Source organism: Triticum aestivum, chromosome 4B (genome assembly GCF_018294505.1).
Source record: "Triticum aestivum cultivar Chinese Spring chromosome 4B, IWGSC CS RefSeq v2.1, whole genome shotgun sequence".
Lineage (NCBI taxonomy): Eukaryota > Viridiplantae > Streptophyta > Magnoliopsida > Poales > Poaceae > Triticum > Triticum aestivum.
The window spans coordinates 574,431,903-574,448,771 of record NC_057804.1 but is presented as its reverse complement, the minus strand read 5'-3'; the positions used below and the strand labels follow the sequence as shown (position 1 = coordinate 574,448,771).

The 16,869-nt window shown below is 51.7% G+C and overlaps 1 long non-coding RNA gene across 1 annotated transcript; it reads left to right on the top strand.

The window, feature by feature from the left end:
* Window positions 1–3,968: 3,968 nt before the first annotated feature.
* Window positions 3,969–7,256, top strand: LOC123089245 (uncharacterized). The gene is made up of 3 exons (XR_006442243.1): window positions 3,969–4,267; window positions 5,333–5,442; window positions 5,567–7,256. It is a non-coding gene; the product is annotated as an uncharacterized lncRNA (long non-coding RNA).
* Window positions 7,257–16,869: the final 9,613 nt, after the last annotated feature.

Below are 16,869 nucleotides of genomic sequence, written 5' to 3'. Positions count from 1 at the left end.
TGGCCGTCCATACATATCGTTGATTTCCTTCCGATCGTGCCTTTTCCACTTAGTCTCCCCTCGTGCCGCGATCGAGGAAGACCAATCGGCTTAAGGTCAGGAACAAAGTCAACACAAAACTCAATTACCTCCTCATTTCCATAGCCCTTGGCGATGCTTCCTTCTGGCCTAGCACGGTTACGAACATATTTCTTTAATACTCCCATGAACCTCTCGAAGGGGAACATATTGTGTAGAAATACAGGACCGAGAACGAAAATCTCTTCGACTAGGTGAACCAGGAGGTGCGTCATAATATTGAAGAAGGATGGCGGGAACACCAACTCGAAACTGACAAGACATTGGATCACATCGTTCTGTAACCGTGGTAGAACTTCTGGATTGATTACCTTCTGAGAGATTGCATTGAGGAATGCACATAGCTTCACAATGGCTACTCGAACATTTTCCGGCAGGAGCCCCCTCAAAGCAATCGGAAGCAATTGCGTCATAATCACGTGGCAGTCGTGAGACTTCAGGTTTTGGAACTTTTTCTCCGCCATGTTTATTATTCCCTTTATATTGGACGAGAATCCAGACGGGACCTTCATACTGCTCAGGCATTCAAAAAAGATGACCTTCTCTTCTTTGGTCAGAGCGTAGCTGGCACGACCTTGAAACCATTCCGGATGCCGGTCATCAGGGTCTTTCAAACGTTGCTGGTCCTGCCGTGCTTCCTTTGTATCATTTGTCTTCCCATACACGCCCAAGAAGCTTAGGAGGTTCACGCAAATATTCTTCGTAACGTGCATCACGTCGATTGCAGAGCGGACATCTAGGACTTTCCAATATTCTAGCTCCCAGAATATAGATTTCTTCTTCCACATGGCTGCGTGCCCGTCAGCTCCCTTCGGAACTGATTGTCCGCCAGGACCCTTTCCAAAGATGACTTTCAAATCCTTGACCATATCAAATACCTCAGCACCAGTGCGTTCCGCAGGCTTCGGCCGGTGATCTGCCTTGCCGTTGTAATGCTTGCCTTTCTTTCTTACTGGATGAATTTTCGGAAGAAATCGACGATGCCCAAGGTACACGTTCTTCTTACAATTTGGCAAATGTACACTTTCAGTCTCATGTAAGCAGTGCGTGCATGCATTGTATCCCTTATTTGACAGTCCCGAAAGGTTACTAAGAGCAGGCCAATCGTTGATGGTTACGAAAAGCAACGCTCGTAGGTCAAATTCCTCTTGTTTGTGCTCATCCCACACACGGACACCACCCCACAGCTGTAAAAGTTCATCAACTAATGGCCTTAGGTACACATCGATGTCGTTGCCGGGTTGCTTCGGACCTTGGATGAGCACTGGCATCATAATGAACTTCCGCTTCATGCACAACCAAGGAGGAAGGTTGTAGATGCATAGAGTCACGGGCCAGGTGCTATGGCTGGAGCTCTGCTCGCCAAAAGGATTCATGCCATCCGTACTTAGAGCAAATCTTATGTTCCTTGCGTCAGCTGCAAAATCTTTGAACCATCTGTCGATCTTTCTCCATTGCGTTCCATCTGCGGTGTGTCTCAACTCCCCGTCCGACTTACGGTCCTCTTTGTGCCATCGCAACAACTTGGCATGCTCTTTGTTCCTGAACAGACGTTTCAACCGTGGTATTATAGGAGCATACCACATCACCTTGGCGGGAACCCTCTTCCTGGGTTTCTGGCCCTCAACATCGTCACCAGGGTCATCGCCTCTGATCTTATAACGCAATGCAGTGCATACCGGGCATTCATTCAAATTCTCGTATTCACCGCGGTAGAGGATGCAGTCGTTGATGCATGCATGTATCTTCAGAACCTCTAAACCTAGAGGGCAGACAACCTTCTTTGCTTCGTACGTACTGGCGGGCAACTCGTTATCCTTTGGAAACATATTCTTCAACATTTTCAGCAAGTTTTCAAATGCCGAGTCAGCTACACCTGCCTCTGCCTTCCATTTCAGCAAATCCAGTGTGCAGCCCAGCTTTTTCAGACCATCATCGCATCCGGGGTACAGCGCCTTTCTGTGATCCTCTAACATGCGATCCAAATTCTCCCTCTCCTTTTCAGTTTCGCAGCGTCTCCGTGCATCAGCAATGGTCCGACCAAGATCATCAACGGGATCATCACGTGCCTCTTCTTCACCTTCCCCTTCACCTTCAGCATCCTCCATGAAAGTATCACCGAAATGAGCAAGATAGCTTTCATCGATGAAATCATCCCCTTCTTCATCTTCTTCCATTATAACCCCTCTTTCTCCATGCTTGGTCCAACAATTATAGCTTGGCATGAAACCGTGCCGAAGCAGATGCATGTGAACATCTCTTGAGGAAGAGTAACCCTTCTGATTCTTACAGATAACACATGGACAGATAACAAAACCCCCCTGCTTGTTCGCATTAGCCACTACGAGGAAATCTTTCAAACCCGTAGTGAACTCGCCGGAGAGTCGGTTACCGTACATCCATTGCCGATTCATCTGCATTATTATAATATAAAATATATAATTAACCATCATGCATTTGTTAAACTAACTAGCTACAAACAATATAAATTAAACAATGAACTGCACACATGCATATTTTATCAATGACACACATGCATGAAAGGTTCAAGTTGCTAACCGCGATCGAGGAGGAAAAAATAAATGAGGAACCTCAAGTGTGGCTCCAACACTTCATATCATGTTTGTTTCACCCTCTTAGGGTATTTCATCAAACACCTTGTGTGCATAAGAGGAACCAAAAGCAAACCTACACCCCCTTGTGAAGCTTGTGAAGAGAAGTGGCACCAAATGGCTAAGTGAGCGTGCTGAACTGGTATATATAGGGGAGGAGCTTTAGTCGCGGTTGGCCTGGACAACCGCGACTAAAGGCCTTTGCGCACCTTTAGTCGCGGTTGGCCTGGCCAACCGCGACTAAAGCCCCTCACATGCACCAGCTGGCCACCGAGCGCCCTGGGCCCAGGCCTTTGGTCGCGGTTCGTCTGCCGAACCGCGACTAAAGACTTCATTAGTCGCGGTTCCTACAGTTTCGCGACTAATGGGGCTGGACGGAAGCCTCTTTTTCTACCAGTGGTCATACAAGAAGATCTGGGTTTTAATGCTTGGTGGTAGTGCAATGGTCGCACCCTTGGGCGCCAATCTGCGTGAACGCTACCGTGAGCTTCGGCACGACATTGGCAAGTGCGACCCGAAAGCCAGTTGAGCACTGCAGCTCCATGCTCCCATGACCGGCGTCAATGCATCCATGCAGGTGTGCCTCGCACATTCCGAGAATGTACCTCCCGCGTTGGCGGAAATGGTCCCTGACAAAGCCTTCGAAGCCCTGTGGCGGCCGGCGCAACAGGTGGAGCATGGTCCGGAGAGTGAGCAAGAAAGCGTTCTCATTATAGGGCAGCTCTTGACGGTGGCCCTCTGGTCTGTCGATTAGGTGCTCATAGCCGGCCTCGTTGTAGAAGGGCTGGTCATTGAGGACGAGGGCCCGGAGGGAGACGACGACCTGAAGGAGGCTTGATGTCCCTGGCAACCAGACCTCGGTGCCCTCGCCGCTGAAGGTATTGAGCAGACTGAGGCACACCGTACCGGAGGTATACAAATACTAAGAAGACTAGGCCTGGGTTCAATTTTTCTGGTTTTTTTAGAATTTTTTTACCGCTATTGTCAATTTGGCGCGTGTGACTCGGCTATTCCTGTACGTGGGCTCTTTTTTTTTACTGGGGAAGCGTTTTGCACGTTCTGGTCATCTCTGTCGGTTGCCGCTTTGACTAGGCTTTCTGGTTTCATCTGTTCGCTTCTTGTTTCTTGTGCGCTCGCCACGATGCTTCTTGTTAGGCGGTTGGCGCTGTTGCCGGGTATTCTAGATCGATCGGGCTGTCTCTAGGGAAAAAGATCTGGTTGCCTCTCCCCTATATATATGGTCCGTGCAATCCTTTTTTGTCCCCCAACGTGCAACCCTCCCCACCGCCGCCTCCTGCTGCCGCAACCCCTTCCCCGCCACCTCCCCTCTCTATGCCTCTCCACCTGCGCTCGGTCACAGGGAGGGGTGGCGCGGAACTCGGGCCGCAGCGGCATGCCGGCCCCGTCGATGTCCTTGCCTAGAGGTCGCAGCCGCCGCGTCGAACTTATGCCTACCGTCGGTACCCGCCGTCTCTAGCCCGTGTCGTCCATGTCACCTCGGCCTGGTCAGCACCAAAGCCCTCACAAGGAGTCGCTCAAGCTTCCTGTCGATCCGCCTCGACATGATCTGTACGACGGTGAGTATACGATGGCTGTCTTCTCCTCGCTATTCTGGCCGTGAGTCATGTTTCCCCGTATTCTGCGTCGTGTGCGTGCTTCCTGCTTGCTCGGGCTCCTGCTAGGTTGTGTGCATGCACGGCTTATGTGCTGCTGCATGTGTGGCGTGTGGGGCTGTGGGCTTGATGCGTGTATGTATTAGCTAGATGATGGTCTCATGATGAAGGGTGTTATCTATTTTTTTTAGTATGCCTCTTTGCTTCTTATCACCAGCAAAGTCAGTCACTACAATGATGCATAATTCCTGAGAACTACAACTAAAAGTGAATTTGAATATTCAGGAGCAACTACATTGTTCTATAAGTCGCAGGATGTTGCAATTCATTGTAGCTAATTACTGTATGATAGTACACAGCCAGTAATAATGAGGATATGGATTATCCTTTTTAGAGAAAGGTCAAACGAAGGGAAAGGCCATTGGTTTGGGTTATCCAATCTACACCAATTCTGATAATCTAATTTTGATAGGTTACATTAGAAAGTGGCTCGACATGTGTATTTTGGGGGACCTCCATAACTAGAGAGTGGCTGGAGTTGGGTTGTAACTTAAGGCAGTCATCCGACCATACTATAGTCAGCACTAGGTAGCAGGTGAGTTGGCCCTGTTTTTGCTTCCGTTTTGTTAGCTAGAATAGATAGAACAACGTAGAGACTGATTTAGCTTGGAGTTGAGCTTACTTTTCATGAGGAGGTCAGGAGCAGAATTTGCCTCTAGAAATAGATCCATATGGACATCATGGTTCCAGCTTAATGGTTCCTTCAATTATGGGGCTGGCAAAAATATGTAAAATCGCCATTGATTTTCCATTTTTGCGGATCCCTGGATATTGGATTTACAGTTGCAATTCCATGAAAAAACTGGATATTGGGTTGACAATTATCACATGAGCTAGGCAAACAGAAGCTGTAATTTTTGCTGCTGTTTGCTTCTAGGTTCTTGTAACTCTCCTCCCGTGAATTTAGAAATTCTGGTGAAAGAGGTATTATTAGTTGGCATAATTATTAATGGTTTGTTTATGTTGTAGTGCCCCTCTTTGGTGTAGAGGAACTCTCACAATCGGTATAAGTTTATGGGGGAAGGTTGATGCTATTAGAAATACAGAAATTAAAAGCTTTCAGGCCATACGAAGCTAAGGTATGATCTTTATAGATGGTATTTCCTTCTTTTTTTCTTTTTAGCTTCCTTCTGCGGGTACTTACGAGGCCCCGTTAGGTTCCTAGGATTTGCTGCTGTTCCAAACGAAATTTGGCTTTCACAGGTTTTCTTTCCTTTTAGCTGTTCGGTTCAAAGGAAAGCTACTCAACATTCCACAGGAAAAACATTCCACAGGAAAAGATCACTGGGTATGCACATTTCACGGGATTGAACAAATCCACACGGAGCTCATTTTTCGGCGGAATCTCGAGGCAAAACAGAGGAATTGTACTGTTGGGCAGAATTAAATTTTAATCATGTGGCCGTTCATGAGGTGAAAGAAGAGAACAGCAAGTGCGGTGCAAATAAAATATTGTGTTAGCTACTGTTCATTACTACTTAAGTTTTTCACTGTTCATTCAATCCAATCCTACGTAGTTTCCCTTTCCTATGTTCTCTGTAACTGCAGCCCGAACGGAGCCTGAATCATTATGATGTTTATTGGTTTCAGACCATATGGATGTGAGGTATGATCTTTCTAGCAAATCTGCAATGATGCTATTTTCTTATTTCTATCCTTTGATAAGGCCTATAAATTATTCAAAAGAGTTCTCATAAAAAAAAAGAGATTTGGAGTGTTTACATATTTTTATTTTAACCTTCTTGAGTTTTTAAGTTGAGAACAGATGCTTACATTTCATTTGGAGAAAAAGAGAGGAGAAATTCATAGATAGCTTTGTCGAAGAATTACTGTCAATAATGCCAGTTGCCCCAAAGATGCGCACTACGGGCTTTAACCTAGCAAATGGAGGGTCAGCGGACAAAAGCCAAAGCAGAATGTTACACATGACTGCCCTTCATAAGCATATCTGAAATTTGAGTAATTATAGGCCATTATATTGATTGTTGGAAATGCTACAACCTACAAAGGCATCAACCCCTTGCCCAAAAGGAGTAGCAGCAACTACGTTTTGTCTCTAATGCATGTTTGGCTGAAATTCCCCCTCCTATTTATTGCATAGCTCTCACAAATCAGACAACCTACAAATGGACAGAAGGGAGGGGATATTCTACTTAAACTATGTGATATCAACAGCGACTCAGGCTTCACTTTGCTTTGTTTTTATGACTTATCACTGCTATATTGTTAAAACTTGTACTGAAACAGTGTACTACTTGCAGAGGAATTCTGGCAGTTCATCCTCACTGTTCACCCATCTGAATGAATGTGAATTCGAGCTATGATTATTTATCTCTGTTTATTTATAGTTTTGCTCTTCTCTTTTTCCAGCAAAGTATACATCAACAATAAACACTAGATCTGTGTATATTATAGATATGTAAGTAAGCAGTAGACTGGATCTACAGATTTGAACTAGAATCCCTAAAGCAGGTACGCGTACATGTATACATCTGTGTGTCCCTGTTGATGTATCTTACCTTGACAGAGGAGGAAAGGGCTGACGGCCATCTTTGTGAGGCTCAGAGAAGTTCTCGACGAAGCAGAGCACACAGCGTCCCATGTCGAACCGCGGGCATGGCTGACATGGTGTGAGAAAAGGGGGATTAGACAGAAGGACATGTAGCAGTCGGGTGAGTAGGTAGAGTCAATCGACGTGACCAACCTGCAGGAAATGAATGGCGTGAATGGTGAAACTTCATCGGGACTTGCCGCGCCTAGCTCTGGGCGGCGCCACTTCCCAATCGTCAGTGTGAGCAGGAGGAATCGGGAGTAATGCACCTTGAGTGCTCTCTGTATTGATCTCAGGTATATATAGGCTACCTTACAACAAGGTCAGGCGCGGGGCGCCGGACGTGGGCGATCGTGTGATCGTGTGTGTATGTACGTTCTATACAGGGTTGACTAGGTTCGGTTAACACTCAGCCGCAGCACAAGCTGGATCGGAACTCCTGGAACACTGGGGTTGGGAGGCCCTTGGTGAGCACGTCCGCAAACTGCTGCTGTGTAGGAACATGCAGGACACGGAGATTGCCCAGAGCAACCTTCTCGCGCACGAAGTGAATGTCCAGCTCGATGTGTTTCGTGCGGCGGTGATGAACCGGGTTGGCCGCCATGTACATCGAGGATATGTTGTCGCAGAAGACGACGCTGGCCTTGGGCATGGGCACAGAGAGCTCGTCGAGAAGTTGACGTATCCAGCAGCTCTCGGCGACCGCGTTCGCGACGGCGCGGTACTCCGCTTCTGCACTGGATCGGGATACCGTGGCCTGCCGCTTGGACGACCAGGAGACCAGGGACTCGCCGAGGAAGACGGCATATCCAGAGGTGGAGCGGCGCATGTCGGGGCAGCCGGCCCAGTCGGCGTCGGAGTAGGCGACGAGGTCGAGGGTGGGCGTGCTCTGGAGATGCAGCCCGTGCGCCGTCGTGCCCCGGAGATAGCGAAGGATCCGTTTGGCGAGGGAGAAGTGGACGTCGCGGGGATCGTGCATGACAAGACAGCACTGCTGGACGGCGTAAGCGATGTCGGGACGCGTCATTGTCATGTACTGGAGCGCGCCCACCAGACTGCGGTAGTCGGAGGCGTCTTGGACTGGGGCACCGTCGAAGGCAGAGAGCTTGGCCCGCGTGTCCACGGGCGTCGGTACTGGCTTGCAAGCTTGCATGTTCGCCCGTTGCAGAAGCTCCTCAGCGTACTTCCGTTGCGAGAGGAAGAACCCTTGCAGGTTGCGGGTGACCGCAATGCCGAGGAAATAGCGAAGGGGGCCGAGATCCTTCATGGAGAACTCGGCGAAGAGGAGGCGTTGCAGGTGCTGGAGGAGCGTAGTTGAGGAAGCAGCGAGGACGATGATGTCAACGTAGAGGAGCATGTACGCCATGTCGCTGCCACGACGGAGGATGAACAACGATGGGTCGGAGCGGGAGCTGACAAAGCCGATGTTGCGCACGTAGGCCGCAAACTGAGCGAACCAGGCACGAGGCGCCTGCTTGAGGCCGTAGAGGGATTTGTCGAGGAGGCACACGTGGTCGGGGTGGTCGCCGTCGACGAGCCCAGCGGGTTGCTGGCAGTAGACTTGCTCGGAGAGACGCCCATGAAGAAATGCGTTGTTGACGTCCATCTGGTGGACCGGCCACCCGCGCGAGGCAGCGATTGTGAGAACCACACGAATAGTAGCAGCCTTGACGACCGGGGAGAAGGTCTCGTCGAAGTCGACACCCGGCCGTTGGGAGAAGCCACGGACGACCCACCTCGCCTTGTATCGCTCCAGAGTGCCGCCAGCCTTGAACTTGTGGCGGAACAACCACTTTTCGGTGACTATGTTGGCGCCGGGGGGACGAGGGACGAGCCGCCATGTCTTGTTCTCCATCAGCGCCCGGTATTCAACCTGCATCGCAGACAGCCAACAGGGATCTCGCAAAGCAGCACGCACACTGTCAGGCACGGGTGAGATGTGGTCGGGAGCAGAAGCGGCACGGTTGGTGTGGTATTTAGGATTAGGGAAGAACTTGCCAGCTTTGGCACGGGTCTGCATGGTGTGTGTGGGGACGATCGCGGTGCGGCGACGAGGCGCAGGTGATGTAGGGCGTGAGGAAGATGGGTCGGGAGAGGGTAGGTTCATGGCAGGCGGGTCATCGGCTATGGGGGCGTTGTTGGTGGGAGTGATGGGCCTAGGCGGGGAAGCTGCCATGGCAGCGGTTGGGGGTGGGGAGGATAGGGTAGCTGGTTGTGTGTGGGTTTCGGCGGTAGTAGTGAGGAGCGGCTCGGCATGATCAGGTGAACGGGCGTGGGAGGTAGTGGATCGCAGTCTACGGGGGATGGGCGGGTTGTTCAGATCATCGAGAAGATCATGCGAGGTGGGGGCGGCTGGTTTGTCATGGAAAGGGAAGGTATCCTCGTCGAAGATAACATGGTGTGAGGTGATGACACGACCAGTCGCACGGTTCAAGCATCTGTATCCTTTGTGGTCGGTGGAGTAGCCAAGGAGCACGCACGGGGCGGAGCGAGGGGCTAATTTGTGGGGGGGAGGTGGCGACGAGGTTTGGGTAGCACAGACACCCGAATACCCGCAGAGCGTCGTAGTTGGGGTGGACGCCGTACAGCAAAAAGAAGGGTGCGCGGTCATGGCGTGGTCGACACGGACGACGGTTGAGGAGGAATGTCGCGGTGAGGAGCGCCTCGGCCCAGTACGCGTAGGGCATGTGTGCATGTATGAGCATGGAGCGCGCAATGTCATTAAGCGTGCGTAGAGCTCGCTCAGCCCGCCCATTTTGTGGGGAGGTGTACGGGCAAGACATGCGTAGTGCAACGCCGAGGAAGGAGAAGAGCTCGCAGGAGGCGCGGTTGTCGAATTCGCGCCCATTGTCGGTCTGGACAGTGAGTACAGAGAGGTTGAACTGGGTGTGCACGAAGGCGAAAAAATTGCGAAGTGTGGGAAAAGCGTCCGATTTCTGTCGAAGCGGGAATGTCCATGCAAAGTGGCTGTAATCATCTAGGATAAGCAGGTAATACTGACAACCAGATATACTCATAACAAGTGAGGTCCATACATCACAATGCACTAGTTGGAAAGGGAAAAACGATACATGATCCGAGGATCGAAAGGGAAGCCTAGTACTTTTGCCTAATTGACATGCGTGATACACTGTGGAGGCGACGCCATCAGGTGGGGCTGAGCGGTGACGAAGGGTGCGGTCTAGGGCATCAGCACCAAGATGGCCAAGGCGCTGGTGCCACAGATCACGGGTGGCGGTGGTGAATGCGTGGGCATGGCCGTGGGTGTGCGTGGGCGCCGGCGACAGAGGGTAGAGCTCGTCGTCGGTGTCGTTACACCGGAGGATCACCGTCTTCGTGCTTCGATCCTTGACAGAGAAACCAAGGTCATCAAATTCAACGTTGATAGGATTATCACGAGCTAGGCGTTTGACAGAAATAAGGTTTTTGATGAGGTAGGGAGAGACGAGAACGTCGTTGAGTGAGAGAGAGGAGGAGCTGGTGGGGTTGGTTTGGTGTCCAGTGTGTGTGACTGCAAAGGAGTCACCGTTGCCTACAACGATGCGAGATGAATGACAGGGCTGAGAGGAAGAGAGCATACCAGGGGAGCCCGCCATGTGCGAGGTAGCACCCGTGTCGAGGTACCAGTCGCTCCCAGGCGGTGGTGGCTGACGCTGCTGCACTGTCAGGGCGTTGAGGGCCTGGACGAGCGCGGTCTGGTCCCATGAGGCCGGCGGTGGGTTGTTGGTGAAGACCGCAGATGCGTCGTAGAGCGGGTGCGGTGGCACAACCTGATGCCAGACCGTAGGCGGGCCGTAGCCGGCCGGTGGAGCAGCATGTTGGTGAAGACCGGCGAAGGGTGCAGCGCCGCCGGGGCGTGGCCCAAGGATGCCCGCATCGGGGGCATGTGGGCGCCAGGGCAGGGGCCACGCATGCACCATGCCTATCCAGGGTGCAGGGGGAGGAGCAGTGGGGCGTGGCGGCGCACCACCCCCGCCGGAGTGGGAAGACTGCCCCCCGCCGTAGTGGGGCGCACCCCCGCCGGAGTGAGCAGCTCGGCCCTTGCCCCGGCCGCGGTTGCCGCGACCATTGCTGCCGTTGCCACCATGACTGCTGCTACCGCCAGAGTTGTTGTTGGAGACGCGGGCGGCATGCAGGGCGGTGTCGGCGGAGTTATCCGTACCCTGCCGGCTCTCCTCGAGCAGCAGGAATGCACGGCAGCGGAGGAGCGTCGGGAACGGAGTCTGCATGGTTAGGATGGGCACGACGTAGCGATACCGGGGATGAAGACCACGAATCATGTTCAAAACCTGATCGCGATCCTCCACGGGGAAGCCAAGGTCGGCAAGACGATCTGCACAATCCTTGAGCCTGGCGAAGTAGGAGATGATGGAGCCCGAGCCTTGATCGATGTGGCGGAACTCGGCGGAGAGGATCACGACCTGGTGCTCGCTGTTCTCCAGAAACAGCGTGCAGATGGAGCTCCAGACCTCCGCCGCCGTGGCGCCGCGCTGGTGGATGAGGGCGAAGATGTTCGGGGAGACGCGGTTGTAGAGCCAGGAAACGATGTGGGCGTCATCCTGGACCCAGATCGGATCAGCGCGTCGAGGTTCACCATCGATGTGGTGCGTAACCGCACGCTTCTGAAACATCACCTCGAAGAGAGTACGCCAGTGGGAGAAGTTTGGGGGATTGAGGCTCAGGACAATGGGGACGTGCTGATTGATGAACACGTCGGAGAGGGTGGAGGTGTTGGCCGGCGCGGTTGAGGAGGACGCAGTAGGGTCGGGGACGAAGAGAGCGCCGCCGCGGGCAAACGCCGAGGGGGTGAGGAGGGGCTGGCGAGGCGCTGGCGTGTAGGGGGAGCCATGCGCGGTGCCTTTGCCATGACTGGAGGGAGGAGGAGGGGGAGGTGGTGGTGGAGGAGGTGGGGTGGCCATGGCGTGGTGCAGTTGGAGGGAGGAGGAGGGCAGCGGAATTGGGCTAGCGACGCAGGAGATAGCCGGCGTCTGATACCATATGAGCAGGAGGAATCGGGAGTAATGCACCTTGAGTGCTCTCTGTATTGATCTCAGGTATATATAGGCTACGTTACAACAAGGCCAGGCGCGGGGCGCCAGACGTGGGCGCTCGTGTGATCGTGTGTGTATGTACGTGCTATACAGGGTTGACTAGGTTCAGTTAACAATCAGCATATGGGAGCTTCCGCCATCAGCCCACCACCGTGCCCCGCCCCGTCGCTTCCTCTTCTCCTCTGCCTCTGGCGGCCTGGGCTCCTCGCTTCCTCCTACTCTCTTTCGAGTCGCTCGCCTGTCGGCTTCTCCCTCTCCAAGCCACCCTCTGCCTCTAGGGGAGCGGGAATCACGTACCTTTTTTTTCTGCGAAAAGGGAATCACGTACCTTGTCGAGGCGTTCTCCAAGCCACCCTCTGCCTTGAGGGGAATAGGAATCACGCACCTCGTCGAGGTGTGCTCACTCGATTCCTGCTACCGGCTGAGAAGAGATGGAGGAGGCACGGTGAGGAGAGGTGTCGAGCAGGCAACACGAGAACAAATGAGCTAGGAGATGTGGGAACGGTGGAGGTGGGGAATGAGCAGGGAGATTCGAGAAGCTACAGCGAGAGTGGTTCTCAGTCGGTCAGTCCAAGTCAGGTGGTAGATGGACGGCAAAGCAATAGCATTGATCTTCTTTTATTCAAGTATATGGGTAATAGAAGTTGCTGCAACTAGCCTGGCTCAAAACGGTTTTAATATTGGAAAGGAACCAGATAGCAGTTGGGCATATACTTACTACGGACTATTTTCGTATTTATCTGCGTATTCTTTCTATGCGTAAACCAATTTGCTACAAATAAAGCAAATTAACAAAACTTACAAAAAATTAAGTAGTTTATCAATCCATATGGCGCGGCGTGCCGCCGCGCACTACACGCTAGTTTGGGTTAAGACGGAAGCCGAAAGAGTGGTAGTAGACTTTGCGGTGGCATGTTCGGGTAGGACGGCGGCATCCGCAAGTCAAAGAAAAAGAGCCCATCCTGATACCGCGTCCCACTTGCGCCTATCATGGCCACTCGGAGCAGGTCCATACGGTCCTCGAACGCCCGTACGTAGATCGTGTCTGCATACATAGATCGATATACGAATTATTGAAATATTGAGACATATACGTTATATGCAAATGCCAATGTCGGGATGGTGTCACACTGCACAGTACCTGGTAAGCTGTCGTGTAGTATTTTCCACTCCTTTTGCACCTTTTTTACGTGTACCGACCCCTTTCCGCTGCTGCTGCCCTGCAGTTCATTTGGTAAAAGAAAGGACACTGGTTAATGCATGTTTAATTCCGGGTTGTCGTATCATGACATGATTTAGAATATATAACGTTATAGGAAACCCTACTATATGTACTATAGTTTTTTTTGCTAGATATTTTTTTGAGCATCAGTACAGACACAAACGCGCATATACACGCGCATACACTCACCCCTATGAACGCACATACGCATATTCTACCCCTATGAGCATCTCCGAGAGACTGAGTCGGCATATCATCTTGAGATTTTCGAAGCCACTGTAGCCACCTCGTCGTCGACGAGAACGTCCCCTCCCACTGAAAACGCGTCGCTAGAAATCCTGAAATAAATCCAGAAATAATACAAGCACCAGGATTTGAACCCTGGTGGGTTAGGGATACCACTGTCCACCTAACTATCTCAACCACAGATTGGTTCGCTTGCTAGATATATTATAGTGTAGTGACACCAACCAACGATGTCGTACCTGGCTGTAGTGATCTCAAGTGTTCAACCTAACGGACCTGACTAGATAGAACTATCAAAAACATTTTTTTGCGGGGTATCAGATATATTATATATTGTGAACTAGCCCATCAGGATGCAAGTCCTACATCATATATTAAATGTTTTGTTATGTGACGCCCGGATAATTAAGCTACAGTAATCCCCGGTTAATTGTGCCATGTCATCACATTACTGTTGCTGATCCTCACTTTATCCAAATCCCTATTCAAATTCAGATTTAAGTCCAAAATTCAAATTTCTCAAACATGCAAAATAAAATGTTTAAAGTGCGGTAAATAATCCCTGGATATTTGTCATGTTGGAAGCAACCTCTTTTGAATTCTCAAAATGCCCCTAGGAGTTAATTTTTGGTCCAGCCGTAAATTAAATGACATTTGCAGAATAAATAATTATTTTTTTACTCCGACTGCCTCCAAACTTTATGTGCCACTCCAAAATATTGCGCTGGAATATTGTGCCAAATTTCTAGCTTAACTAAATTCATTTGCTATGGCAACTAAATAGGAAACATTAGCTAAAATTTGAAAACAGTTTTAAAAATGTAAAAAGGAAAAAAATCCCCCTCCCTGCTGGGCCTTGACCCAGATGGCCAATTGGCCCAACAGGCCGCCAGGGCGGCCCACCCCTGCCTACACCTAACCCCACTCCCTGAACCCTAATCTCTCTCGATCCCCACTAACCCCTACCCCCCTCGTTTCCCACTCCCTCCCCACGTTCTGGATCGGGGGCGCTCACCCCTCGACCCCGACGCGCGCGTCGACCGCCCCTCGCTGGACTGCCCCGCCGCTGCTCGGAACCCTCCCTCATCGGACCACCTCCCCGCCAAGCGCCTCCCCGTCCTCGACCTCCTCCCCAACGTCGCCCCGTGACGCCGCCCCGAGCCCTCCTTCCTCCTCTGCTTCGCCGGCCGCCGACGCCAAATCCGGCGACCTCGAGCCCTCCCCGAGCCCACTCGTGCACAACTGCAGGAGCACGGTGAGCCCGCGGTCTTCCCCCCTTGCTCGCTAGCTTGATCCCGCGCCCATAGCTCACCCCCTCCGTCGTGCCGAGCTCGTCGCCGCGTTTGCTTCACCGCCGCGGCCATCAAAGGCTAGCTCGCGCCCGAAGCCCGTCGCCATGCTCCTGGAACGCCAGGGAGGCGCGTGCACCCCCCAGTTCGACTCGGACGAGCCCCTGGGCTCGATCCCGAGGCCTTCTTGCTCCTGTCGCCCGCGTCACACCCCGCTGCTCCGGAGCACCGACGCTCGCCGGCCGTCCCCTTCGCCCCATTGCTGCCGGCGCATCTTATTCCACCCGCGTGACCCCGCGTCGCGTGGAGCCGGCTGCCGCGGCCTGTCATCCTCGCCGGCACCCCGCTGTCCTTGCCCCGTCGCACTCCCTGCCGGCGAATGCGCGCCCAGGTGCCCGTTGCCCGCAACCACGCCCTGCGGGCTGGCGCTCACGCCCGTTTTGCCCGGCCCGTAAAGGCCCCGTAGGCCAATGACAGGGGGGCCCGCCCCCAGAACGCTTTTGTTAAAAAAAGTTAGAATAAATAAATAATGAGTTAATTAAGTTAATTAATCATGTTTAACTAAACTAATTAAAATAAATTGGCCTAATCACTTAGTTAGTCTAATTAACTCGGTTTAGTTAAACCTGAGCCTATGACTAGTGGGACCCACGTGTCAGATTGACTAGTCAACCCCTCTGTTGACTGCTGACGTCATGCTGACGTCTTGCTGATGCAATAATTCTATTTTCGAATTAAATTAATAATAATTTTATATTATTGTTTAAACTTTAAAAAAACATAGTAAATTAACCGTAACTCGGATGAAAAAGTTTTATACATGAAAGTTGCTCAGAACGACGAGACGAATCCGAATACAGAGTCCGTTCATCAGCCACACGTCCCTAGCATAGAAAACGTTGAACTTTTCCCCTCCGGTTCATCTGTCTGACAGACATCCGGAACCGGGAAAACTTTCCCGGATGTTTCCCCCTTCGCCAGAAACGCCTAGCACTGCGTTAGAACACCTCTAGCCCCGCTTATAATCATGTTGTGCATATGATTGCGTGTATTTACTGTTTCTTCCCCCTCTTCTCTCCGGTAGACCCCGAGACCGCTGCTGATGCCGCTGTGATCAACTACGTCGACTGTCGTGGTTCTAAGTCTGACAGTAGTGTAGGGGGGGTACTAATGGAGAGGCAAGATCTTAGCTATGGAGTAGTTGTATACGCAAGAGTTTTACGAGTTCAGGCCCTTCTCGGAGGAAGTAACAGCCCTATGTCTCGGAGCCCGGAGGCGGTCGACTGGATTATATGCGTATGAGTTACAGGGGTTTGAACCCTTTACACTGAGGAGGGGGTGGCTTATATAGTGTCCGCCAGACCCCTCAGGCCCTTAGTTATGTAGGGTTTAAGATACATTAAGGTTGGGCGTTACTGGTAACGCTACACATAAAGTGCTATGATGACCATAAAAGCTACTTAATGACCGACCGTTAGCGTGCAGAGTAACTTTAGGTCTCCTGGCCGTCGAGTGGTTGGCTTCATGGTCGAGTGGTTGGTTTCGTGGTCGAGTGTCTTCGAGTCTGTCGAGTGGAATACTTCTCAGTCGACTGAGAGGTTTCTAGAGATGTCCTTGTGTAGGGTAGTTTGGACAGGTCCATGACCCTACCCTAGGTACATAGCTTCATCATTAGCCCCAGAATGGATCGAGGTTTGAGTGGGGAAGGAGTTGAGAACTCTTCTGGCCCATCTCTCATGCTATGAGTATATCTTGTTCTGGATCAATGAACCTTAGGTGGCGGCACCAACTTCTTTTTCAGTCGCCTTGATACATTCTTTGTATCCGTCAAGTGAAGTTTTTATTTGGAGAGCTCCGAGCGACGGAGTGAAGGAAATCTTTCGTCTGACGAGTTGTTCTGCAACCCGCGGATTTGGCGGGATTCGAATTTCAGGAAGCGCGCGGGGCGGAGGAGACCGCAGTAATCAGATGGGATAAGGCAGGGATGCCTCGATCTCTGCGCCACCTTTTTCGCCACATATCGCGCGCGCGACTGTTGCGGGATTTGACAGGATCGCCCAGGCCTACATGTCAGCCACTCGGAAGCAGCCTTATATAAAGCGCCGGACGAGGGTTTTTGAACAGTGCGCCCCCATTCCCTCCCTCTC